At 46.7% G+C, this 25414-nt stretch overlaps 2 long non-coding RNA genes across 2 annotated transcripts; one reads left to right on the top strand and one right to left on the bottom strand.

Moving 5' to 3' along the window:
* Nucleotides 1-1707: 1707 nt before the first annotated feature.
* On the bottom strand, nucleotides 1708-3815 carry LOC122390617. Its single transcript, XR_006258185.1, has 2 exons — nucleotides 3113-3815; nucleotides 1708-2157 (listed from the first exon to the last, which is right to left on the bottom strand). It is a non-coding gene; the product is annotated as an uncharacterized LOC122390617 (long non-coding RNA).
* Nucleotides 3816-9078: 5263 nt separating this feature from the next.
* On the top strand, nucleotides 9079-20043 carry LOC122390630. Its single transcript, XR_006258188.1, has 3 exons — nucleotides 9079-9145; nucleotides 19629-19748; nucleotides 20021-20043. It is a non-coding gene; the product is annotated as an uncharacterized LOC122390630 (long non-coding RNA).
* Nucleotides 20044-25414: the final 5371 nt, after the last annotated feature.

The following is a 25414-nucleotide window of genomic DNA, read 5'->3' as shown; positions in this document are numbered from 1 at the left end:
GGGCGAAACGGCGAGGGGGGGTCGTACCCGCCCCCCCCCCCCCTCGGCCGGCGCGTATGTAGAAAACCAATAGGTCCGGCGAGGGTTAAGAATGGTCGAAATGCTTAATGTTGTATATCATTCGACTCGGCTGTTCAAAAGGAACAGAATGATGCCATTTTGAAAGCTGTATCTTTATCGTGTGACAAGTTATTGGCACAAACGTCATTTGACCTCAGTTGACCTCATGTGACCTGACCCGTGGATAAGTACACCAAACAAAGAAGCACCAAGTGACAAAATGTTAAGTACTGAGGTTTCAAAGCACAAAAATGATAGAACGAAGCGGATATCTCCAGTATTTTCCGAATTGAATATTTTCCCATAGGCTTAACATTACGACGTAATGACCTCTAACTGACCTCAGGTCAGTGACATCCAAAAAACCGGAATATATGTTATAGAACTTGGTGAACTTAGCACATCCTGAAAGTTTGAAGGAAATCGGTCCAAAACTGTGAGTTGGACAGGTGCATAAAGAAAATTGAAATTTGACCATGACCTTGTACCGGTTTTTCTGACCTGGTGACCTGACCCAAGGTCACCCAGACCTGAAATTTTCAGGTCATGTGTAAAAAGGTTGCCCCATAGGCTGTGCCAAATTTGGCGGCGCTGCGCGCCGCCGTTTTTACGCTATCTTTCAAAAACCTTAGGGGGGGGGGGGGTCGCATCGATCCCCCTCCCTGCCAGGGCGAGGGTTAAAATAATAAATTGCCATGCCATTCAGAGATTCTATGTAATAAGGAAGGATACCTAGTGATGGACAGGTGGATCATGATATTGAGGTTCAATGGGTAGAATTGGAGCAGAAGTTTCATTTAATGGGTGCAAAATAACCCAGTAGTTGACTCGCCCCTTAACCCAAATCACCACCCAGAGGTCGATAAAATGCTTGGAGTTGCTCCAACGAACATCTTAGTCCCATCACTGTCTCCAACTTAGCCCTCGCCTGGCGGGAGGGGGGATGCAGCCTCCCTAAGTTTTTTTTTCGCGAATAGCGTAAAAGGTGGTGTCGCGTAGCGCCGCAAAATTTGGCACAACGTCTGGGAATGAGCCTCTTGCGATATATCCTGAAAATTTCAGGTGCCAGTCATTTCAGGACCTGAGCGCTATTGCATAAAACTTACGACACCGGATATTTTACGAATTGTCTTAGAATCGTACTTATTCTACGCCAATCTGTTTCACAAAGGTCTTGAAAATAGTACGGAGAGCAAGGAATTTACTCCAGCACGTGACGTAACTTTTGGGGGTTTCTGTTGCATATAAGTTAAGATTTAAGAAAAAGTAGTTCACCGAAACGCGCAGAAAATGTCGCAGATGCGCCAAATGTGTAAAAATCGTAAAATATTCTACGGAGGGGGTGGGCTTCTTAGATTTTAGCCGAAAGTCGGCTATTGCAGCTGTTTGACGCCGAATTCCAACTTTTTGAGTCCTTATACAGTTATGAATGCATGTGAAGGTAACTCCTTAACACACTGATGCTTTCTTATCCTCGAACAATTTATAGAAAGACTGCAACCGCACCTCTCATTTCTCAACCAATGCGATAGCATGATATAAGCATAGTCGTACCCGACAATTGTACTACAATGGTGGTGACTGACGTTAGACCACGCTCGTAGCTCGTTTGAGGAACTGCAGACGCATTAGTCATCAAACATATCAGCCGTGTCGATGTTTATTTCTGGTTCCCACATTCCGTTGACGATTTTAGTGAACATCCAAACACACTCGCCTCAGATTCTAGCACGTATGTACCATACGTATTCAGAGAACGTCTGTGCACCAATACGGCCGCGATTCAAGTTGAGCTAGAGACCCACGTAAACTTGACATGTCACTGTAATCGTAACACGAAGAGCGCTTTTTAAAAAAAGGAACAAATGATGCTGAGCTTGCACAGCCTCACTTTTCCCGAGTGCGCCAACACCGGGATAAGACGCTGCTGATAGGACGATTTCAACGAAGGTAGTGACTCTTGGCGTAGCAGCCGCCATCTATCGGCGATTTATCAGAGCCCTCTGTCGGCTGAACCCAGCGGGATTCTTCAACCTTCATGTAGAACAGCCGAATGCCGTGGTCAGAAGACTCCTCCACGAAGTCGGATAGAAATTCCTGAAACAGAAATAAAGATGTCGGTAAGTATCAGAAAGACTAGAACGAATGGATTGAGAGGAGATCATTTTCGAAGGCAAAGTGGCTGACAGAGCATGAAATAGGAGAGAGGACTGAGGGAATCAGGAAAGAGGCGATACATATAGACAGGGGCGGAAAAAGTAAATCGAGCGAATAATGAACTTTTTATGACACCATGTATCTCCTCGCTCTCAGCCTTCTTTGAATGCAAGCATAAAGGTCTGTGACTGTGCCCTGCTATACTGGTAAAGTTGACTTTTTAAAGCCAATTTTAGCTAGTGCATTTAATTAAATTTAATTAGCCAATTTTAGCCGGTGCCATTTAATTAAATTTAATTAGCCATGTCATTTAATTAAAGCCTGTGAATTGAAAGTAATCAGCAATTCACTGGCAGATTCAGAATAGTCCAGTAGGTATCTAGATGCTATGCTGATATGCCCTTAATGCTTACGTTTGAAACTGAAAAATATCACGCAAGCCCACAGACGAATAGGTAGGCATTCATCTTGTAATACCTAGCTTAAATGCATTCTGTTTTGTGCCTACTAATTCAACGCGCGAAAGCATGTTGCTTGCAAATATATAATTAAACGTAATTTTGTGGATATTTAAATGATTTTAATGATAAGACACCTGACACCATATCAATATGATATGGCATTTCAACATACCTAATTGTAGATAATGGTGAAGAAAAAAGCGACAGAACATTGGAATGTTGCGAGTAATTGAGGGCTGAGGCTAATAAACACGATGCCAAATTCAAAATACACCAAAAGAAAATATAGATCAGGAATTGTAGCGGCATTAGCTTCAACCATTAACTATTGAAAAAGCTCACGATTGGTCTGAAAGGGCTGAACAGTGAGCAGTGTGCTGCCAATGAACCGACAATTCATGTTCACTAACCATTCGCTATAATAGAAAACTTACTTGTTAGTCTGGGCCCTGGTTATCTTAATTCTTCATTTTCAGCCACTAAATGATGATCTTGTTCGATCTTGCAAGCCAAGCTGGACACTTGTCTTGAAATTCTTCTTTGGAATGTTGTTTACTTTCGTGTCCTACCTAGCAACCACCGGACGGCGAGTGTACAAATCTCAGCTTACTTAATTGGCGAAAGGTGGCAGTAGCAGCTACGGCACTGTTCTAGACGGATACAATGCACTCAGTTCTATGCAAATTTATGTAGAATATCGACTGAAACCCATAGTGAGGGCAAATTATCTATGATCTTAGAATATCCCACACTCCCAAGATGCCACGATCGATGTTGTTTACCAAGCCGACCGCCGCTTGATGTGGGAGGGCGCATGAATATTGAAAAGTACGAAAGGTTTTCTAAAGTCGCTATCAATTCAAGGTGATTTGAACCACTTATCCAGACAACGTGATTCACACATTTCAGTACACTGGAACTTTAATCGCTTTCATTATTGTCACCATTCTTCTGCATTTCGTGCTGAGATCCGGCACTATTTTCATTCATGTATGACGTCATACCTAGATTTTCCAAATATTTACGAAGTAGGTCACGGCCTTTATGCAACAGGTTTTACGGTGTTTCGTAGAGTATGGCCGTTTCGTAAAAAAGTTAAGATCTACTCCGGTGGCGTAAATCTTATGTTTATGCAATAGCGCTCTGGACTATGACTATGAAAAGTACGACCAGTGTTGGTACTCACACCTTTCCTTTGAATTAGACGGATAAACAGGCGCCATGCCTACAAATTCGCCCAAGCAAATGATATGCTAGATGAACAATGCATGCACAACTGTCTAATCACTGCCAATTGCCGCGTCGGCACACCGGCATCTCCTCACCTTCTCCCCACACGGCCTTGACTCCCCAACTCACACCATCACACTACTGCATACGGTGACCGGTCACACGGTGGATCTGAATGCCTACGTTTTCATGCCAAGGTCTGAAACAACTAACGATTATCATCAGCGTAGAAATGTTGAAATTTAGCATTTTAAAGCTTTTAACTTAAAACTTAATAAGTGTGTTTTAACGCACTTGTCCTTATTGATTGAGAAAAGAGCGCACTTTTGATCGTATTACCTTATACGAAGTAACGCAATCGAAGTGTGATTCCGGTCCACTGTGCGTTTTCAGGCGCGCTCGATAAAACACCCAGGCCTGGAGAAAGTTGGAAGGGCGATTTTCTGATCCTCCTTACCACAAAATGACCCTAAGCGAAAAAATGCCCGCGGGGCGCTGCCAACGCGTGCCAGCGGCCCTGCTAGTAAGGGCGAAAATCAATGCATGTGTATGCGGAGCACACCCTTAGCGCTACGATGGCTCCTTGGAGACACCTGGAGAAACCTCTGCCGGCAGAAGGGTAAGGTCCCTCGCAGACGGCGCGGCACGGCGGGAGCTTAGCGGATGGCCTAGCCGGAAAGAGGATAAAAATAGCCGACTGGCCCGACCCAGCGAGGGGTGACCGAAGGGTGACCAGGAGTGAATGAGGGAACATACACGCGGTACCGAGCAGCCGATAACAGCACCGGACGATTAGAAAGTCATAAGTCAATGTTGTATTTTAGGCGTAAGGAAGCATCCATGTAGACGGGCGGACTGTCTCCAGCTCTTCCAAGTATTGCTAATATCTTGCTCCAACGAGCGTTGGCACGTTGGAAGTTTTATCGACCACTGTCACCACCTTTCACCTAAAAGTTGTCAATTTAATTTTGGCCATATTCCAGCTAAGTCATCAGGCCATCTACCCCATGTAAAGCCCCTGTCTGTCTCTTATGTGAGTTATGCGGAGCTCTTCTGAAATGAACCCTAAACATAATGAACCTAGCTAGGTTTCATGCCACACTGACACCATATGAAAGTGTTGAAAATGTGCTACAAATTTGACAACTTCATTAGGTATGCTTTATGAAGACAGCAGGAAAGCAGGTAGGTACCTACTTACCTGCCTAGATGTGTCACTGGCTACCAACAGTACCAACGAAGGTAGATAGGTTATATGTGAAGAATTCAAAACATTTTATTGCAATACAATTTGAAACTGTTAGGACTGGGGGATAGGGATGAGGATTAAAAATATATTTAAAAGGAAATTGAGAGGACAGGGACTCTGGAACCACAGGATAAGTTAAGGACAAAGGAAGTAGGAATTAAGGAAAATTAAAACGCGAAAACGGCACGGTGCGACTGCGAAAAAAAAACAAAGAAAATGTTTTGCCAACAAGTATGCTAAGCTTTTATAAATGCTTATTCTAAGTCTTTGATTTTTTGGTAAGATGACGTCATTGATAATCATGTAGTATGGTAGATTATCATAAAATAAATCGGTTTTACCACACTAATTTCGTTTTAATTATTATTTCATTTGAAATAAAACCACTTTATAATATTCGGTAAAATATTTTAAGGAAAATGAAATATATTAAATATGTTATGCTTAGGCTGTCAGGAGAAAAGGATCAACAAACGTTCTGCTGCAAATTAGACAATGCAGCAAATTTAGCGAGACGAAAACGGCGCTTTTGTTTCAGTTATTTTTGTAGGGGTAAAAAGATGTAAAAAGATATTTATAGAGTTCAGTGGGATGCTTCTGAGGAGATGTGGAGATGTGAATTATTAATTAATCACACTTTATTAGAATATAGGGCCTTGCACTTTATCACCTGGATTAAAAAAAAAACGTTTCCTGCTGCATGAGTGCAGAAAGGTAGGTAGGTGCATCGCCAGGTTCTATCACCAGGATTGGAGCAGTTATTGCATAGTGATTGCAGTTGAAAGTCAAAGTTGGCTGTTCATGTTTAGGCCCTGTTCTTTATTTGGCCATCTACCCCATATTGCAGTTGTGATGACAAGCAGTTTTCAGTGTAGTTTTGTGATCTTTGATGTCAATAACTGGTGTCATTATTTTTCGTCAACTAAAACTTATTTGAACTTTCCATTCAATCGACTCAATCATACGAGTCACTCTAATTTTCGGGAATCAAATCAGTCAACCAGTCGCTAAAGTCAAACGAGTCAGTCAACCAGTCATCTCGAAAAGTCAATCGACTCAATCCAATCAACTCAAAATACGCGTTGAATCAAATCAATCAATTCAATCGACTTGATTGGTATACAACCCTGGTTGGCAGAACGCCAATAACGATCCGGAAATGGTTAAACAGATTCGCTGCAGAAGGAGAGCCCGGCATGGAGCCAAGGCATAAGTCTGGACGGCCAAGAACCACCAGTGATGAACAAGATCAAGCCATGGTGGAGGTAAGTAAGATAATTTGTGCGTTACAATCAGACATGTTCTTGGATCCCAACAGTGGATCTATGATCTCGGTGAATCCCGTGGCAAAATGGAATCATGGATCCATGATCCCAACGGATCTCTGGACGAAAGCGAAGGTCGGATCTATGATCCCAGTGGATCTCTCGACGAAACCAAAGGTCGGATCCATGATCCGAGTGGATCTCTCGACAAAACGGAGACTCGGATCTATGATCCCATATGATCTCGGATCCAGATCCATGGGATCAGATCTCCAGATCCATTTTTGGGATCCACGAACATGTCTGATTACAATTGCTTTTATCCCTCGGTCGCACATGGGAATTGGAAAGGGGAATGGTTTCCATATCCATATTTTTCGTTGGTGCACGCTATGTCTTTCGAGCTAGATATTTGAAATTTGGAATATCTGCTTTTTCATTCTTTCTCTGGCTTAGCTGAACAATTGAAGTCCCTGCGTCTTTTGGTTCCCGAGATGTGACCTCATGTGCGATGTCACGTCACGGCCGAAACCGCCGATTCGCCGTGTTCCGCGCTAAATTCACGCATATTTAACCACGTTCGGTCAAGTTGTTGGTTGTTTTAACCCTCGCCCGTAAACGGCGTTTTGCCATCCTCGCCCATGCAGGGGGGGTTGGTGCGACCCCCCCTGGCGTTTGAGAATGGAGCGTCGTAGAGCTTAGCGGGAAAGAACAACAGATTGCTCTCAACGAGATCTCGCGATTGGTGGTATAATTTTTGGTCCCAGGTCAACATTTGACCTACTTTTGACGGGTCAAAGGTCAATTTTTCGGAAAATCGACTTTTCAACTTTCCGCGGCGATTGCGGCAAAATGGTAGGAGATATCAACTTGAAACCTTCACCATCGTGTTCCTTGATCAATTCTCTATCGTTTGGTATGTATTCTAGCTCTAAAAATGGCGCGTTGGGAGCACCGGAAGTCGGCAAGGTTACAGTCGCCGGCAGAAATTCGAAAAATCAAAATTTAAAATTTTGAAATCCGATTGTATTTTTGGATTTGGGAGGTCAATTTGCTCCCTATAGAAGCTATTATTGCTCCATATTCCCACTGAGGTGACCAGAATTAGCAAAATAGTGATTCGCGCGCTTTTCAGAAATAGCACCGGACGCTGTTCCTCTTATGACGTCATAGCTTCGTGACCTGACCTGACCTGTTCAAGTTTCTTGCACCAAACGATGGCCAATACCTACTTGCCCTAACACCCTAACAGGTGACCTCGGATGACCTAGGGACACTTTCCAAAGGTCACCGGTGACATTTTTCGGTAAAATGACCATCAGGGACCTGTAATACCATGATCCTGAGCATATTGAGTGGATCGGGTGACTTCAGAGGAAGTTGAAATTTCTCCCATTGACTTATATACATATAATGGTGAGGTCGTGAGATTGACCTGAGCTCAGATCACAGATATAAAAAATCTGAGATATACTTTTTGTGGAAATCACCTTCACTAACTCCTGAAAGTTTCATATCGATCGCTCAACAGTTGTAGCTTTGGTGTAAGATCAAACTTTTTGTGAGATTGGGTCACTCAAACTGACCTGGTGACCTGACATAAGGTCACATAGGGTCAAAATTTTTCACACACTATGCGCAAATGTTAGGAGAAAAGCTATACAAAATTTGGCGGCGCTGCGCGCCGCCGTTTTCCCGCTGTCTGCGAAAAACCTGAAGGGGGGGGGGGGTGTAAAACCGCCCCCCGGCCCGGCATGGGTTAAAAAAATATTTTTGTATCAATTATCGTGGTCGAAAGTGTGTATGTGTGTGTGTGTGGGGGGGGAGGTCGAAGCCACTCACAAAACGGGCAAATCAGTTTTTTTAGTTTAAGTGGGGGTCAGGAGTTCTGACTCAGGACCCCTCCGACTCCCCTCCCCGTCGACGACGCCCCTGCCAAACAAAAAGCGGAAAGTTTCCTTTAATCACTTGAATCGTTTTGTTTTGTAGCTGGCAAAGGAGCAGCCTTTTATGGCAGTGCGCGACGTAGGAGCAGCTGCGGGTGGCGGTCACCTGCACCCGACTTCCATAGCTAACCGGCTGAGGAAGGGAGGACTCAGGACTTATAAAGCGGCACCTACTCTGCGCCTAACGGAGGCCAACAAGGCCAACCGCGTTCTCTTTGCGCAAGAGCACCTGGCAAAACCTCCGGACTACTGGAAACAAGTCGCTTTTACGGACGAGAAGATATTCCGTACTGACCAGGCTGGGAAACTTTACGTTCGAAGGTAATAAAATGGATTGCACTTTCCCTTTCTCGCTCCCTCTCGCACTGGATATGAATAAGTGTTTCACGCCTAGTCAGCATTACTGAACATTAGATTGGACTATAATAACGCACAAGAATCATTCGAGTAAACGGGCTGCTGTGCTACTTAGCGCGCACATACGACGCACTAGAGTCTAGCTATAGGTATCAACATGTTTACTCTGTGCTAGTCAGCTATTAGCGGAGACACCTTTCACCGCACATCTGTGTTCAACTGCAACTTATACCGTAGCTGTGACATCTATTGTTCAGGCCTAAGGGACTGCGCCACTCAGAGGAGTTCAGGAGAGTGAAGGACAGCAGTGGACGTCTGACAGTCCACGCGTGGGCGTGGGTCGATGGATTCGCACCAGGTGAAATCCATCGCATCACAGGCAGACACACGGCCGCCAGCTACGTGGAGATACTCGATGAGGTGATACATAACTGCAAATAAACAACAGAAAAAAAAAACGCAAAGCGCATGTTGTTGTGAGTTCATGATGGATGTTGATGACACCAATACCTATTTAAATATAAATACATTTCGTGGTGGTGTTAAATGTATTCAAATACAGGTAACGCACTAAAGACGATCTTGTATGGAAACGCGTTTGCATGTTTTGAATACATAGCCCTTCATATTTAAATTAGTATTGGTGCCATCAACAAAAAAAAAAACATGGCCGTGGTGTATACGAAATGTTTATTGAACATGGATGCGGATAGAAGCCGAGAAAACGGTCGGTTCCGGCTCCAACAGAGATGAATAATAGGTATATATAAATTAGACAACGAAATTGACGCCTGTCATTTAATGTCATATGATCTATAGATACCATAGAGCCTGGCAGCCGTGTTTGACGGGGCCCAAATGCCTCTCACAGACACTTCGAATGTTCTTTAGTGTGCCGGCACGCATATCTGAAGCCGGAGCCGGAGCTGGAGCCACCAGAGCCGCTAGATTTTACCCGAAGCCGGAGCCGGAGCCGTTTTTAGATTTCACTCGAAACCGGAGCCTTAGCCGACTCAGATGTGCACGGCTCCGCATCCCTGATCTTGAATGCAGTGAATGCAGTGTATTTGAAAGTGAACAACCGTCATGTTTTTTTTTTTATTGGGAATTGGAGAGTAACCAATAGGGTGTGTCATTTTGGGCACTTTTTTCGCAAAACATGGTGCTCCACTGATTTTATCGTGCCCCAGACACGTAGAAACCGTGTGACATTTTTTATTTCCCCCAAATATTAACACCCATGCGGCGCCGACCGCCGACACTTTGGCCTATCTCTCAGCATTAGCGACCTCAGCGCCCCTAGCGGCAATGTTTTGAACTAACACGCCCGCTATGCTTTGTGAGCTTACGATCATCATTAAATGCATTTTACCGAAATGACGCCTTGCTGTTGGCATGTCTGGCACTCAGAATGTTGGTGAAAATGTGATGTTATGCATCTTAACCCGCGCCCTGCTGGGGGGGGGGGGTGTTTGAACACCCCCCTTGTGGTTTTTCGCGAATATCTCAAAAACGGCGGCGCGGAGCGCCGCCGTTTTTGGTACACCTTATCATACATCAATTCTACACATGTTGTGAAATTTTCAGACCAAGGTCATTCAAGGTCAGGTCACCAGGTCACTTGAAGTGACCTCACCTCATAAAAAGTTTCAATGTCTGTCATAGCTACACCGAGTGACCGATCGCTTTGAAACTTTCAGCGATTGCTAAGAGTAATAGCATGTACAAAATGTATATCTCAGAATTGTGATATCGATGACCTAAGGTCAGGTCAATTTTGCGACCTCCCCATTATAAGTCAATGGGAGAAAATTGAAATGCGCCTCTTTTGGACGAAAGACATTATAAACACTCCCAAACACCTAATTACAAGTAGTTTAGACAAACTGAACATGAAAATGGTGTCCATGACCCTTGTTTATGCCCTGAGGTCATCTTAGGTCACGAATGGTATCTAACAGTTTTTCGCAAATAACTTTTGATAGAGGCATGCTAGAGCGATGAAAACGCCTTAGATGTGTTCAGCTCGACGATACGGATCGACTGATATGCAACATGACCCTTTCCGGTCAGGTCATGACCTTGACCTGAGGTCAAATTTTCAAGTTGACCTTTCAAGGTCAAGTTATAGTTCATTCGATGCGTCTTGACGAGAGGAACACGATGCCGGTAAAAGTAAGCTCGTACAGGGCCTGGTTCAAAAGTTATTGCAGAAAAACTGTTTCCGAAAAATCGGCTATTTTTGCAGTTTTTGCCCCCTGCAGGCAAAACCGTTGACGTTAGGTCAAATCTGAGAGAATTACTCAGAAAGGGCGTTAATAGGGCTATCGAATGCGCTTTTCCGCGGCGCTGTAGCTCTATTGGTTCCCGAGTTATGCGTTGGCTTCTTGGAAATTTTCGACATTCGACCTGGAAATCGGCGAAATTTTGCCTTCAATGACCTCTGGTGACCTGACCTTTGACCTGACCAAAAAATTGACCGAAGTGATTTCGTCATTATTTTTGACGCTCTTTCGAACGCCGCCTTCCGCGTATCGCTACGTGGCCCAGGAGCCGAGTTACAAGGGGGGGTGTTCAAACACCCCCCCCCCCAGCAGGGCGTGGAAATCCAGGACCCCCAGCCGGGCGCGGGTTAAAGCACGAAATAGTTCTGTGTTAATGTATATTGCATAGTACTACCCCGATCCCCGTCCTGGTCTGACGGGATACGTACGAGTGCATGTTTATAGTGCCTGCTATTAGGTGTCACATGTTTTTTTTTGTAGCGTCGTTCACTGCATAGACCCCGGGGAACAGGGGGGGGGGGGGGGCAGTGGGGGCGCTTGCCCCCCCCCCCCCCCTCCAACTTGAGAGCCGAGTGGGCGCCGCCCCCTCAACATTGATGCAACGATGAAGGACCTCTTTATTTTTTATGGACTTTTTATGGACCCTTTTATGGACCTACATGTCTGTTTTTATATAAACATCAGCACAAGGATTTCTCTTGCATGTGAAGTGAATGGTTTCTGCTGACTCGGCATCGATTTAAGAACACCTGCTATTATCATCCCACTTTGATTTTATCTGAACTTGATCATAACTTTGGTAGGTCAGATTTTATACTGGACCATTTTGGTTCCGGATGGTATTTGATTTGGCGTGATGAGAACATTATGACGTACAACGGTGGTAAAGTCGTTGATTGATACAGGTTTACTCGCTCCGGTGGGAGGCAGTAGCGGCGGAACACCTTCAATTAAGTGGAGGGGGGGGGGGGGACACTGCCGACTTTTGGTCCCATTCTTTCCATGCAACGCCCATAGGGCTAATGTTAAAATGCCCAAATCAGAGGGGGCACGGTGCCCCGGTGCCCTTCCCGTTCCGCCGCCTATGGTGGGAGGGCGGCGTGTGGGACTCAGAAGGAGACTAATGGCTTGTGTTGTGCCTTTGGTAGGACCCTCAGTATCACCGATGCAGGGCCTTCAGAGCCTCCAATTAGGGGCCTTTAGAGGCACTGGTGTGGGGTCCTCACATACGCCCGTGTGGCCCCTCAGAGGTGCTAGTGTGAATCCCTCATAAGCACCGGTGAGGGTCCTCACAGAATACAGACGCCGTTGTGGACCCTCAGAGACACTGGTGTGGGTCCGTTACATGTGGGTGTGTGGCCCTTAGAGCTGCTGGTGCGAACCCTTTAAAAGTCGGCAGGGGGCCCTCAACGACCGGGGAGGGGGACCTCAGACCGGCAAGGGGCCCACAGAGGCCGGCGGCATCTTCAGAAGCCCTGTGGGGTCCTTAGATACCGACAAGGTACTCTGAGACGCCAGTGCGGCCCTCAGTCTCTGATGTAGGGCCCTCAGAGTTGCAGGTAGGTGGCCGTCAGATATGCTTTTGCCGAACCCTCACAGGCGCAGGTGTGGGTACCTCAGAGCCACCAATATAGGGTTGCATAAATGGTGTGGCACTGGCTTGGGGGACCCTCAGTGGTGTCCTTATGGGCCCTTAGAACCACTGGTGTGGGTCTCTCAGAGGTGCTGGTTGTGAACCCTCAGAGGCCCTGCTGAGGGCCCTCACGGTCTCCGTTATGGGATCCTCAGAAGCCGGCGTAGACCCTGACGGAGATCTTAGTGTGGCTACTTAGGGGCTCATGAGGTGCTCTTACGAGACCTGTGAGGTCTTTCTCAGCTGAAGTATAGTCAGCGTGGACCCTCAGAGGTCAGTTGGTACCGCAGGGGTCTTTATGGCCGGGTGGGCTCTCAGAAGCACCAGTGAGGGCCCTCAGTCTCACAGTCGTCGTAATGGGGCCGTCTGAGACATTGGTGTGAGGCCATTACTGATTACAGGTTGGCGTAAGGCCCTAGATATGGCCCCTCTTGGGCCGGCAAGGACTCTCAGAGGCACGCTAGCGGCCATAAGAGGCCGGTAAAGGGCCCTCAGAGGCCGCCAGTAGCCTTCAGAAGCCGGCGTGTAACCCTCATGGACAATTTAGTGAGGCTTCTTTGGACTCACGAGGTGCTGTTACGAGCCCTATTCTTTCTGAATCGAAATATGGCCAGCATAGACCCTGAGCGGTAAACTGGTGCCACAGAGCCCCTCCGACCCGAGGGGTCCTCTGAATGCGATAGGGGGGGGGGGGCATAAGCGTAGGAACCATGGGTGCAAGGGTGCAGCTGCACCCACAATATTTATCCAGTGGGTGCAGACAATGTATTCTGCACCCACAATAATCTGAACCAAAAACCCCTTTTTCATCAACACTACTTCCCATGCAGCACGGCAAATTCAGGATATGTTGCCTACTATCCATCTTTCGAAGCATTTGCTACTGTGATCAGTGATGGTCTTCAAAACTTACATTTGTGCTGAAAAAGGGAAATGGAGCATGTGATTGAACACATACCGAACCGATGACCCACTGTCAAAAATTTTAGCCCGACATCTTCGAAAATGGCTAAGTTGACCGCTTTTACTTTTTGTGGTAGTCAATATTGACAATATTAGCCCTCGAATGTGTGCAGCGTTTTCCAGCTTCTAATGTGTAGGGGGAGGGGGAGGGGCAGGCGCGGATACAAGGGGGGGGGGGGCCATGGGGGCCATGGCCCCCCCCCCCTTGGCCGATTTTTTTCAAAAATAAAATAAAAAGTTAAAAAGTTAACCCGCGCACCGACGGGGGGGGGCGGATATCCGCCCCCCCCTGAGGTTTTTCGCGAATAGCGGGAAAACCGCGGCGCGTAGCGCCGCGAAATTTGGTATGACTATTCCCTTATCAATTTTACACATGGTGTGCAAGTTTGAACCTCCTACCTTTCAAGGTCAGGTCACCAGGTCACTTTGAATGACCCAACCTCAAGTCACTTTTTTGCAACTTTGTCACCGTGCCAGAGCTACAGTAGATGTCGGAGGCCTTTGAAAGTCGCAGGATGTTATTAGGTCATTAGTAGCTACAATTTGTATATCTCGGAATTTTGATATCGGTGACCTAAGGTCAGGTCAATTTCGCGACCTCCCCATTATAAGTCAATGGGGGAAAAATCAACTCCCTGTTTTTACCACTAAAACGGGTCGGAATGGCCCTGTATACCATACATGACTTCATATACGATCAACCTTCACTACCTTGAGGTCTGTTTTGCTGTTGGGCAGCTGTGAGGTCATGTGACGTCATCAAAGGTCACCAAAGGTTTTTGGCCAATAACTCCGTACAGGAACAAGATACAGACGCGTGGATGGTCTCATTGTGTTCAGCTCGTCAAGACGCATCGAATGATATACATGATGACCTCGAGGTCACGTGACCTGAGGTCAACCTTTGACCTTGACCTTTCGAGGTCAACATATATATCATTCGATGCGGATTGACGAGAGGATCACGATGATGCCCTTAGTTTGTTCCTATCTTCACTAATTCGAAAGTTATTCGAGAAAAACTCTCTCCATATTTAGCGCCGCCATTTTGACTTTTTCGACCCCTGTGACGTCATCTTTGACCTGACCTGAAAATGACCTAAGTAAAAATTGTAGATCTTGACCGTGCGTATCCGATGCCGTTTACCGCTTGTCGCTATCTTGCTTCGTTCTCGAGATCTCAGGGGGGGGCGGTCATCCGCCCCCCCCCGTCGGTACTAAGTTGGCGCAGACCCCCGTCGGTGCGCGGGTTAAAAAGCTGAAAAGGGGGCCTCCTGAAAATAAAGTGGCCGAAATCCGATGAGTTTTTTTTTTTTTTAACCTACCCACTTAGTTATTTCTTAGAAGACTAGCTGAGAAGACTTCTTTGTTAGAAGATTGGTAAAGCTTTTCATAACTTGGAGGTCTCTTATACTCACAGAGATGACCACTTTTACAGGGCCTCCTAACCTGCACAGAGGGCCTCCAAGCCTGCACACACTGAGAGCTGTTTTGATTCCTTTTAGGCATATTAGGGGAATTGGTCTAAAACAACACCCTGATCATTTCTCCGAATATACCCCAAATACACTTTCTTTGAATATCACTCTGAAATTCTTCTAATATACCCTACACTGAGAACCTTTTTGATTCCTTTTGAGCATATTAGGGGTTTTGGTCTAAAACTACACCCTGATCATTTCTTCGAATATACCCAAACTATACCCTTGTTCTTTAAATAGCTCCCTTGAATTCTTCTAATATACCCTAGTAAGTACCGAAGAGGAAAGGAATATGATTCCTGTTCTATTCCCTGCGATACCCACAGTACACTCCTTTTAACCTACCAAAATACCCTTACATCGAAACCTCTAGTATTCCTTCTAAGCGTATAAGGGGAATATTTTGCAAACTATACTCGCATTATACCACGTAACACTCCCCTATTATTCTGTGATTTCCATCACTGATCTCAATGTATTCTTGCATTAGACCCCACATAGACCCAGAAGGGAAAATAATAATGCCCTAGGTATATTCGTCGTAGAACTTGCTCAGAAACTGCCTCATTACTCCCAGCTTCCTCGTCCGATTTCCCTTTATATATCGTAACACATCCAAAACGAGGGTTAAGGTTCTATCCCCAGCAGGGCGCGTATGGCTGAATAGCCCAGCGGGGCGCGGGTTAGTGGTCAGCAACACGTCCAGGGAGCGACTGCCCGTCCTCCTCGCCCGCCCGGCCGGCCAGTCCCGGCCCGCCGACCGGTCACCGCCGGAGGCGCCGAGCGGCACAGGTACGGTATCTGACAGTAGCGGCAGAGACTGTACACTAGGGTATATTAGAAGAATTCAAGGGAGGTATTTAAAGAATGACGGTATAGTTTGGGTATGTTCGAAGAAAATGATCAGGGTGTTGTTTTAGACCAAAACCCCTGATATGCTTAAAAGGAATCATTTGAGGAATCATTTGAGTATCTTAAGGGCATTCCGCCAGGAAAACGGCAGAGTTATAGGAGCATGACACACCATGATCAAAGGGAATAGAGAATCGTTTTGGTTGTCAGTGCAGATGTTGAGATGTTGCCTGAACAGCTAGATAAGCTCAATAGACGCAGTTTTTTTTTTTGGGGGGGGGGGCCCAACAAGTGGGAAGATGGGGCCTCCAACAGGTGGGATTATGGGGGGGGGCCTCCTGGTTTCTAATGGCCCTCCCTTGGAGATTTTCTGGATCCGCCCCTGGGGAGGGGGTCGGTCGGACCCCCTGCCGTTCGGCCCCTGATCGAGCTAGAGCTTCGCGGAAAAAAACGAGGGTGTTGCCCGTGACGAGAGGAAGCGGATGATACCCAATTTTAAGGTCCTGCTTCATTGGTTGACCTTCCAGGTCAGGTCAATATTCCAAAAGTCGGGAAAATCGGGACCTGCTAGAACTGCGTAAAGTGAAGCTGTTATCGGGTTTTTCGGGGTGCTGATCACAAATATCTGATGTTAGTTTTGATCACAGATGATTTCTTCATGCATTTAGGCCAGATCGGGTCAGGTCAGGTCAGGTCAATCATTAGGCGTCCTACCGGCTATCCATAGTAGGTGTCAACTACCACTGACGGCGTCGTAGAATGTCACGAAAGCACTAAAACTACTTCGTAAACGTTCAAATGGATGCTAAATTCGAAATCAGCCCTATAAACTACCGTAGAAACATGTAAAACTCGAAAAAGTGAACCGAGGTCATCAAAGGTCAATGACCTGACCTGACCTTCAGGTTATCTTCACACCCACCGTGATGCATGGGAAGAACATCATTTCACATGTTTGGACGTCTACAATCACAAAAAGACTGGAAACGCGCGGATAATGTGAGCTGACATACATACGCCAAATCGCGATTCCGGCCGAACATGGTCTCGAGAATCAGGTCACAGGTCAAAGGTCTTTTGGGTCAGGGTCATGAAATTGTTAGAGTAGGTGTAAAACCATTGACCTCTATTAGTACCTAGACGGCCCACTCGCGCGGCGCCACCAGCGCCGAGTCGTTCCCGCATGGAGGCTCACTAGCGCCACCTGGAAGTGGTCAGAAGTTCCCGACCGCCACAGTCGGCAATGATGGGTGGCACTTTTCTAAATGCGATTTAAGCGGGAAATATCGTGTTCGTGGTACATTTACCACTTTTCTCAAACCAAATCATGCTTTTCTCATATGACATCAGGCTCGTTTTTTTCAGCACGACGGTAACAATGGTGATAAGGCGCACCGGAGCAACACCGGAGGGGAGGCGGAATCTGCCTCCCCACCTACTTGACTTCCGCGAATATCTTGAAAACGGCGGCATGCAACCCATGGCGAACCTGGCATGCATGCGCACAATTAAATAGCACGTCTTGTGTGCAACTTTTGACCCCCTAGCCCAAAAGGTCAAGTCCCGAGGTGAGGTCAAAGTCCGAAACATGCGCAGTGCGCACCTTCACAACTCAAGGACCTTTTCATTTTTTTGGGACAGGTCAAAGGTCAGGTCACCAGAGGTCACCAAAAGTAAAATGCTGCTTATTTCAACATTTTGGAAACTACCAACGTCTAACTCGGGACGGGAACCGATAGAGCTACAGCGCCGCGAAAAAGCGCATTGGATAGCTCTTTTAACGCTCTTTCGCCAACATATCCTCAGAGTTGACCTCAGGTTATGACCTTTTGAGATATCTGCGGAAAACCGCAGAGAGGTGTTCAAACACCCCCCCCCCCCCGGCCCAGCGCGGGTTAACACCCCCAGTGGAAGGGGGGAGTCGCCCCTTAAGATCTCAGCTCCCACTGGAGCTAGAAAGACGAAATTTGGATGGTAGGTGGGGGCCCTAAAGACCTCTGTTGTATGTGAATTTCATGACCCTAGGTCAATATCTTCACGGTAAAATGAGGTCAAATGTGGTCAAATATGAGCGACTTTTTGCGTTTACACGCCAATAACTCAAAAAGTTACCGGCCGATTTTCTTTGTTCTTTCACTATACGAAAGAACATACATTTGTGAGAATGTATGATGAATTTTCTAGTAAATCCAACAATAAAAATGGCAATAAGAAGCCTGCTAAGGATATGATGTCGCTGGCTGAAGCGGGACCGGCAGACGCGGGAAATACGGCAATCACAATTTTGTGTTTACACTCTCATAAGTCATAACTGAAATTTTTACCGGCCGATTTTTTAAATTCTTTGACCATAAGATTGCCTGTACATTTCTTAGTATTCACGCAAAATTTGACACGAATCGAATATAATCAGCGCTAAGGAGCGCGATGTAAAGACGGAACCGTCCTGCCCCGGCACAGTCTACAATTCAGGCGGCGCGTAACGGCTGACGCCGGCCGACGCGCCGCCGCACCGCGGCGGCGGCAGAATGTTTGACTTTACACCGCTATTGCTAGAAAATTTGTGAGGCAATTTCCTTATTTCTTGCACGAGAAGATCCGCAATTCAATTCTGGCCAGGTAGCCAAAATTTCACATTAATGTTATGTTTGCGGCGCGAGTTATTGGCGAAAAACAGGAGGGGTGGGCGAAATCCCCCTCCCCTCCCACTGCGCGTGTCTGAGAATCTCTGACCACTTGCGGCGCTGCCGTTTTGGGAAAGGGTAAATGTAGTGAGTGGGCCGTCTAGGTATTATAGAGGTCAATGTGTAAAACTGATCAACTCGAGGGTACTAAAAGTTTCGTCGCGCTCGGCCGCTTTTTGCGCGAGTTATTTGCGAACAACCATGGGGGGGGTTCATCCGACCCCCCTACACATGCGAGGATCAATGCTTCCAAATGCACTTATCGGTTGGTACCTTTTCGACATGGTACACCCTCAAAGCTCGTTACGAGCCTTCGCTCGGGTGTCGCCCCCCCCCCCCCTCACCGGCCATGGCTGGATTTCTGCACCCATGCACCCACAATGTTCCAGCCGTTCCTACGCCCATGGGGGGGGGACTAGATGGCACGTGCCTCCTGGGACCCCCTGACTACGCTACTATTTCATATGCGTCATGTCAGGTATTTTGGGCTTGCACCCCAACTTGAAGAATGTTCCTGGGCCCCTGTGACAATATATTATATTCATTATAGGTATTCGTCATTAGCTTGCACTCTCTGCAATCTGCCCATACTATTATTTGTCCCTAGACGCGCTTACAGAAAGCAGGGATAAGCCCATACAGTCAACGGCCTGTTAGTTTCGCAAACAGCCGCCAGGGGCGCTAGGGTCGCCTATGTTGTGAGAAAGGGCAAACTTCTCTCGCTCGGCGCCGCCTGGGGGTTAAAATTTGCGGGAAATTAACAATGCCACGCCCTTTCCACATGAGTGGAGCACAATAAAATCGATGGAGCACCTTGCATTGCGATTAGTGACACACCCTAGTAACCAATATGTCGGCATCGAACTGTTTCGATAAAACAGATGCCATCAGATTAGAGCAGAGAATACGAATAGTTTGGAATTTGAAATGCATAATTCAAGCTGCTGCATGGAAGGTGTTTGCTTTTCGGATACACTGCATGATGTTGTTTATTGCTCATTACAGGTCCTTCTCCCTACGCTCGAGGAGATGCGGGGTGACCACCCTCACGTCATTGTTCAAGATAATGCCCCGCAGCACACCGCCACCATCACTAAAAACTGGTTTCAAGACCACGAAGGCCAAGTAAATTCATGCGTAGTAGAATGCGTAGAGTGTGCGCATGCGTCTCTCTCTCTCTCTCTCTCTCTCTCTCTCTCTCTCTCTCTCTCTCTCTCTCTCTCTCTCTCTCTCTCTCTCTCTCTCGCTCACCCACTCCTCCTCATGTTCTTTTGGCATAAGTATGGAAACAACTATCGTGAAAGTATTAGGCTACTTTGTATAGATATGATTGCTTAGTAAGCCACTGCACGGGCGATATTCTCATCACAAATGATAAAATGATTCATTACCTACAGGTGACAGCGCTGGAATGGGCCCCCGAAAAGTCCCGATCTAAACGTGATTGAGAACGTTTGGGCTGCCATGGCCCGGGAGCTGGGAGAGGAGGGCGGCCTTCGAGACCTAACTGCCGACCAACTGTGGCGCCGCGTGGAACTCAAGTGGGAGGAGCTGAGGTCCCGCCCGTTGATGTTCGAGAATCTGGCGGCGTCTATGCCAGGGCGGCTGCAAGACGTCCTCGACGCAGGAGGAGCGACCATCTGAGGCCCTAGGTGAAAAGAGGTGTGAGTATAAAGAAAATATAGAACAACCCTTTAACCCGCGCCGTGCTGGGGGGGGCGTTTTTACGCCCCCCCCTCAGGTTTTTCGCGAATATCTCAAAAACGGCGGCGCGCAGCGCCGCCGTTTTTGGTACACGTGTTCCTACATCATTTCCGCACATGTTGTGAAAATTTCAGACCTAGGCCGTTCAAGGTCAGGTCACCAGGTCACGTCAAGTGACCTTACCTCAGAAAAAATTCAAAGGCTCGCTATAGCTACACCGACTGAACGATCACTTTGAAACTTTCAGCGATTGATATGAGTAACAGTATGTATAAAATGTATATCTCGGATTTTTGATATCTGTGACCTAAGGTCAGGTCAATTTTGCGACCTCTCCATTATAAGTCAATGGGAGAAAATTGAAATGCGCCTCTTTTGGACGAATATCGTTCAAAACGCTCTCAAACATCGGTTCATAGGTAAACATGACACACTGAATAGGAAAAATGCACCTGTGACCCCTCTGTGTGCCCCTGAGGTCATCTCAGGTCATGAACGGTCGCCAGCAGTTTTTTGGCTATAACTTTTGATAGAGACGTGCTAGAGCGGTGAAAACACGTCAGATGTGTTCAGCTCGACGATACGGATCGACTGATATGCAACATGACCCTTTTCGGTCAGGTCATGACCTTGACCTGAGGTCAAATTTTCAAAATGACCTTTCAAGGTCAACAAATAGTTCATTCGACGCGTCTCGACGAGAGGAACACGATGCTGGCAAAAGTAATGTCATGGCGCTTATGAGTCAAAAGTTATTGACGAAAAAACGTTTTTCGTAAAAACGGCTATTTTTGGAGTTTTTGCCCTCTGGAGGCTAAACCGTTGACCTGAGGTCAAATCTGAGAACATTACTCAGAAAGGTCTGTAAAAGGGCTATCGAATGCGCTTTTCCGCGGCGCTGTAGCTCTATCGGTTCCCGAGATAGCCGTTGGCAGTTTCCAAAATGTTGAAATAGTCAACATTTTACCTTTGGTGACCTCTGGTGACCTGACCTTTGACCTGACCCAAAAAATGACCGAAGTGTTTTCGTCCTTATTTTTGACGCTTTTTCGATTGCCGCTTACCGCGTGTCGCTACGTGGCCCAGGAGCCGAGTTAGACGGGGGGGCGTGAAAACGCCCCCCCCCCCAGCACTCGGCGGAAAGTTCAGGCCACCAGCACGGCGCGGGTTAAACAGCCCATGTTTAAGTTAGGTAATTTAGAACTTCAGCTGCAGTTCAGAAACCTAAGTAATAAATTGCACAACTGTTGAAAGTGTGCAAGCAATGCCTGTGCACACATATGTCAGTAGTTTGTGTAAGATGTTTATATGGTTAACTCTCGCCCGCACATGCCATTTCAGCATCCTATAACGCATATGGAATGATTGTCACCGTTGTAACATTGTCACCAAACATTGTTACTATAGTCTGTTTTTTTTTTTTCACATCTTTGATCCTCACTCCAAGATGTGTTGTAAATAAAGCACGGACCATGTCGTGACCGATGAAAAGACACTTTTGGAAAATCAAGCCTTGGCTTTATTTTAATTTTGTGGTTGTAAGTCAGTGGCGGCGGAAGGTATTTTGGGGTGCGGGGGCACAGGAAAATTAGCGCCCCTCACAGAGAGTCGCCCTTAAAAAATTGACGCATTTATCTGCAATCACACGATAACCCTTATTTGGTCCGTCCTCTTGCAGAAAAGCCAGGCGCCCCTCGCCAGAATTTTACGGGGGCAAATGCCCCCTCTGCCCCCGCGCTTCCGCCGCCACTGTTGTAAGTTACCCTGTAAAGTATCGTGCTTTGTTATCTGTGTATCTTGAAGTGAGGGTAAAATATAAGAAAAAACGGACTTCACCTAGCATAATATGAATAAGGTGGTGCGTTTTAATTTCTTGCAGAGGCGTATCCAGCCATTTCCAAAGGGGGAGGGTGCCAAAAGGGTGCCAAAGTCCGGAGTCTCTACAAGAACTGCATATGTGTATGCAGGTCTGAGGAGCAAAAAGGGGTGCCAAACTCAGTTTTGGCACCCTGATGACCGATGTTGGCACCCCTGGCACCCCTCTGGATCCGCCCATGATTTCTTGTCTTTCTAAAGCAGGTTTTGTTACAGGTGACTGATGTCATCCATGGAGTGGAGCTTCAAGCGACGTGAAGAAGAAGTTTACGTTTGGAGATGTTGACTGTTGTTTTAGATAAATTATCATCAGTTTGTTGTTTTTTATGTTCGCATCAGTTTGATTTTAGCCATTTACAAACGTTTCGTCGTCTATGGTTGAATAGATACCTACCGGATCATGTTGAACTTTGTTTATTCGTGTGCATCCACGACCCGTCCATTGGTTGTAAGCAACGATATCAAACCGTATCGCCAATTATTTACCTGAAACACAGATACTATAAATATACAGACTAAATGTTACACGTTACCGAATTGAAGCGCTACGAAATATCTCGCTGGTAGTTGCATATTTACCGGAAAATACCACCATAACGCGACTTCATGTATATTTTTTTTCAATAGGTAAAGTTATTTTAGGTTGTTTAGCGATTGGCCGGCTGGTCGTCATGACTAGGCTGGCCTTGCAGATTTCTCGCGATGCCATAGCGCTATTAATACATTTACCTATTTTTGATATAATGATATTAAAATTTTATAAAATATATCATTATGAAACGACAAAAAAATCAAGGAAAACGTTTAATCTGCGCCGGGCCGGTGCTCTATCTGTAACACAACAGGCGGTTTTAGGAGGGGGCGGTTTTACGCCCCCCCCCCCGTCTAACTCGACTCCTGAGCGTCGTAGAGACAAGCGGTAGGCGGCGTTCGAAAGAGCGATAAAAAACGTTTTTACTTCTGATACTTTTTCTTAAATAGCTTTTGATCCAGACAAGATAAAGGATCGATTCGAACGTCATCGTTCTTAGCTTGTCAAAGCGCATCGAAAGCTATATCATGTGACCTCGAAAGGTCAAGTTGAAAATTTGACCTAAAGTCAAGGTCATGACCTGACTGAAATAGGTCATGTTGCATATCATTCGATCCGCATTGATCAGACAAACATGATAAACGTCGAACGGAGTCTCTATTTCTATTCACTCAAAAGTTATTGCAGAAAACCCCCGCTGGTGACCTCAGGTGACCTCGGATGACCTAGCGACACCTTCCAAAGGTCACCGGTGACATCTTTCGGTAGAATGACCACCAGGGACCTGCAACACCATGATCCTGAATATATTGTGTGGATCGGGTGGCATTCGGATGAAGTTGAAATTTATCCCATTGACTTATAATGGGGAGGTTGTGAGATTGACCTGACCTCAGGTCATAGATAAAAAAATCCGAGACATACATTTTGTGGATATTGTCACCCTTACTAACTCCTGAAAGTTTCATATCGATCGGTCAACAGTTGTAGCTTTGGTGCAAGTTCAAACTTTTTGTGACGTTAGGTCACTCAAACCGACCTGTTGACCTGACCTTAAGTCATATAAGGTCAAAATTCGCACACAGTATGCGCAATAGATGGAAAAACAGGTATGCAAAATTTGGTGGCGCTGCACGCCGCCGTTTTTCGGCTATCTGCGAAAAACCTGGGGGGGGGGCGCAAATCGCCCCCCCCCGGCCCGGCGCAGGTTAAGATTTTCAGTAGATATGGCTTAACGCTTTCCCGTTAATGCCAAAAAAAAAATGAAAAAAGTTTTTGCTTTATCAAAAAATAACCGGTCATAATTCGATTAAATATTTCTCTTGCGCTAATCATCATATCACCAAGCATTCGATCGTATCAAGAGCAACCATCTTCATTTTTAGGTCAGCGACCCCTGTTGAAACACCAGATAATCCTTTGATAGCTCATAGCACTCAGTCTACAATTTACACGGCGCATGAAAGCACAGCCATCATTAGACCATCGCGCTGCCCTCACATTCGTTAGATTCCTAACGCATCCGCTTGCTCGCCTCTCCCGGCCAGACCAGCCGGAGCACCCGGCGGCGAGGCCGTCCAGTGCTGGTCTGCGGTCACTCTCCAGCCGGCCGCTGTGTAGCTCCGCCCCCCGCGCGTGACGTCACAGGGCCGCCAGGTCAGCTGGGGTGTGGGCTCAGCCAACTATCGAATCCAGACCGTAGCGCCACTTGGCGGCCGGGAAAGATACATATTTGACCGACTATACCTCTGTGCCCCGGAGTGACGTCACCTGAGACACCGTGTGACGTCATTGGACACCACACTGAAAAAAATCGGGGAACCCCATTTCTTACAATCTGACACCACATACTCCAAAATACTCCTAAATTAGGCTCCGTTTTCATGATTTTAGGATGTCATGGGTGTTGTGACACCCGACACGGGAGCCCCATTACCTTTTGACGCCGCAAAAATGTACATGACCCCCTTGGGAGAGGTTCGGCTAGCGAACTCCCCAAAAATTGCAGGCCAAAAAATTGGAGTGTCGCTGAGACACCCCCGTTGAAACCCCTCTGGGGTGTCATTATCCTGGAGTGACACCCCGTGTTTTCAGCTTCAAATCCTACCGATAGATGGCGCAAACTGAAGTTGGTAAAATCGGGACCTGTTTTTCACGAATGGCTGGTGCATGTTTGGAGCTAAGGCAAAAGCGTGCATAGCGTAGAGTGGCCAACTATATCATGATGATATCTAGACTGATTACCGTGTCATACGTTGGTCGTGCACACTACAGGGCGCCGCAAGGCCGCGAACGGAAAGAGTAACTCCTCACCCGGTTATAAATATAGTCTGAGATTCTCGTTCCGAAGGACATTTAATCCTCGCCGGGAGTTTTTCGGAAGTATAGGGGAGTGAAACTTCTCTGAGAGATTCCCAGCTGAAGGCGCGCGGTTCCCCGCGTGGGGCCGGTCAGGAACAATATGGGGAGTTATATCAGAAAAATAGGGGAGTTGAGCTGCTATATTTTACACCCTAATTTGGGAGTTTGACACCCTGTCGGGTGCTTAGGGACCAAAAAGGGGTGCTCGGCTGATATTTGAGGGGTGTCACCTGCAGTCTAACGGAACCCCATGTGGGCCGGCGCTGACCCCCCCTTTAGCGGCTGCGACTCCCCACTTTGCGTCGAAACCCTCCTGGGG

Source organism: Amphibalanus amphitrite, unplaced genomic scaffold (assembly GCF_019059575.1).
Source record: "Amphibalanus amphitrite isolate SeventyFive unplaced genomic scaffold, NRLGWU_Aamphi_draft 000403F_arrow, whole genome shotgun sequence".
Classification (NCBI taxonomy): Eukaryota; Metazoa; Arthropoda; class Thecostraca; order Balanomorpha; family Balanidae; genus Amphibalanus; species Amphibalanus amphitrite.
The sequence above is the reverse complement of the archived record's forward strand: the minus strand, read 5'-3'. Positions and strand labels throughout refer to the sequence as shown.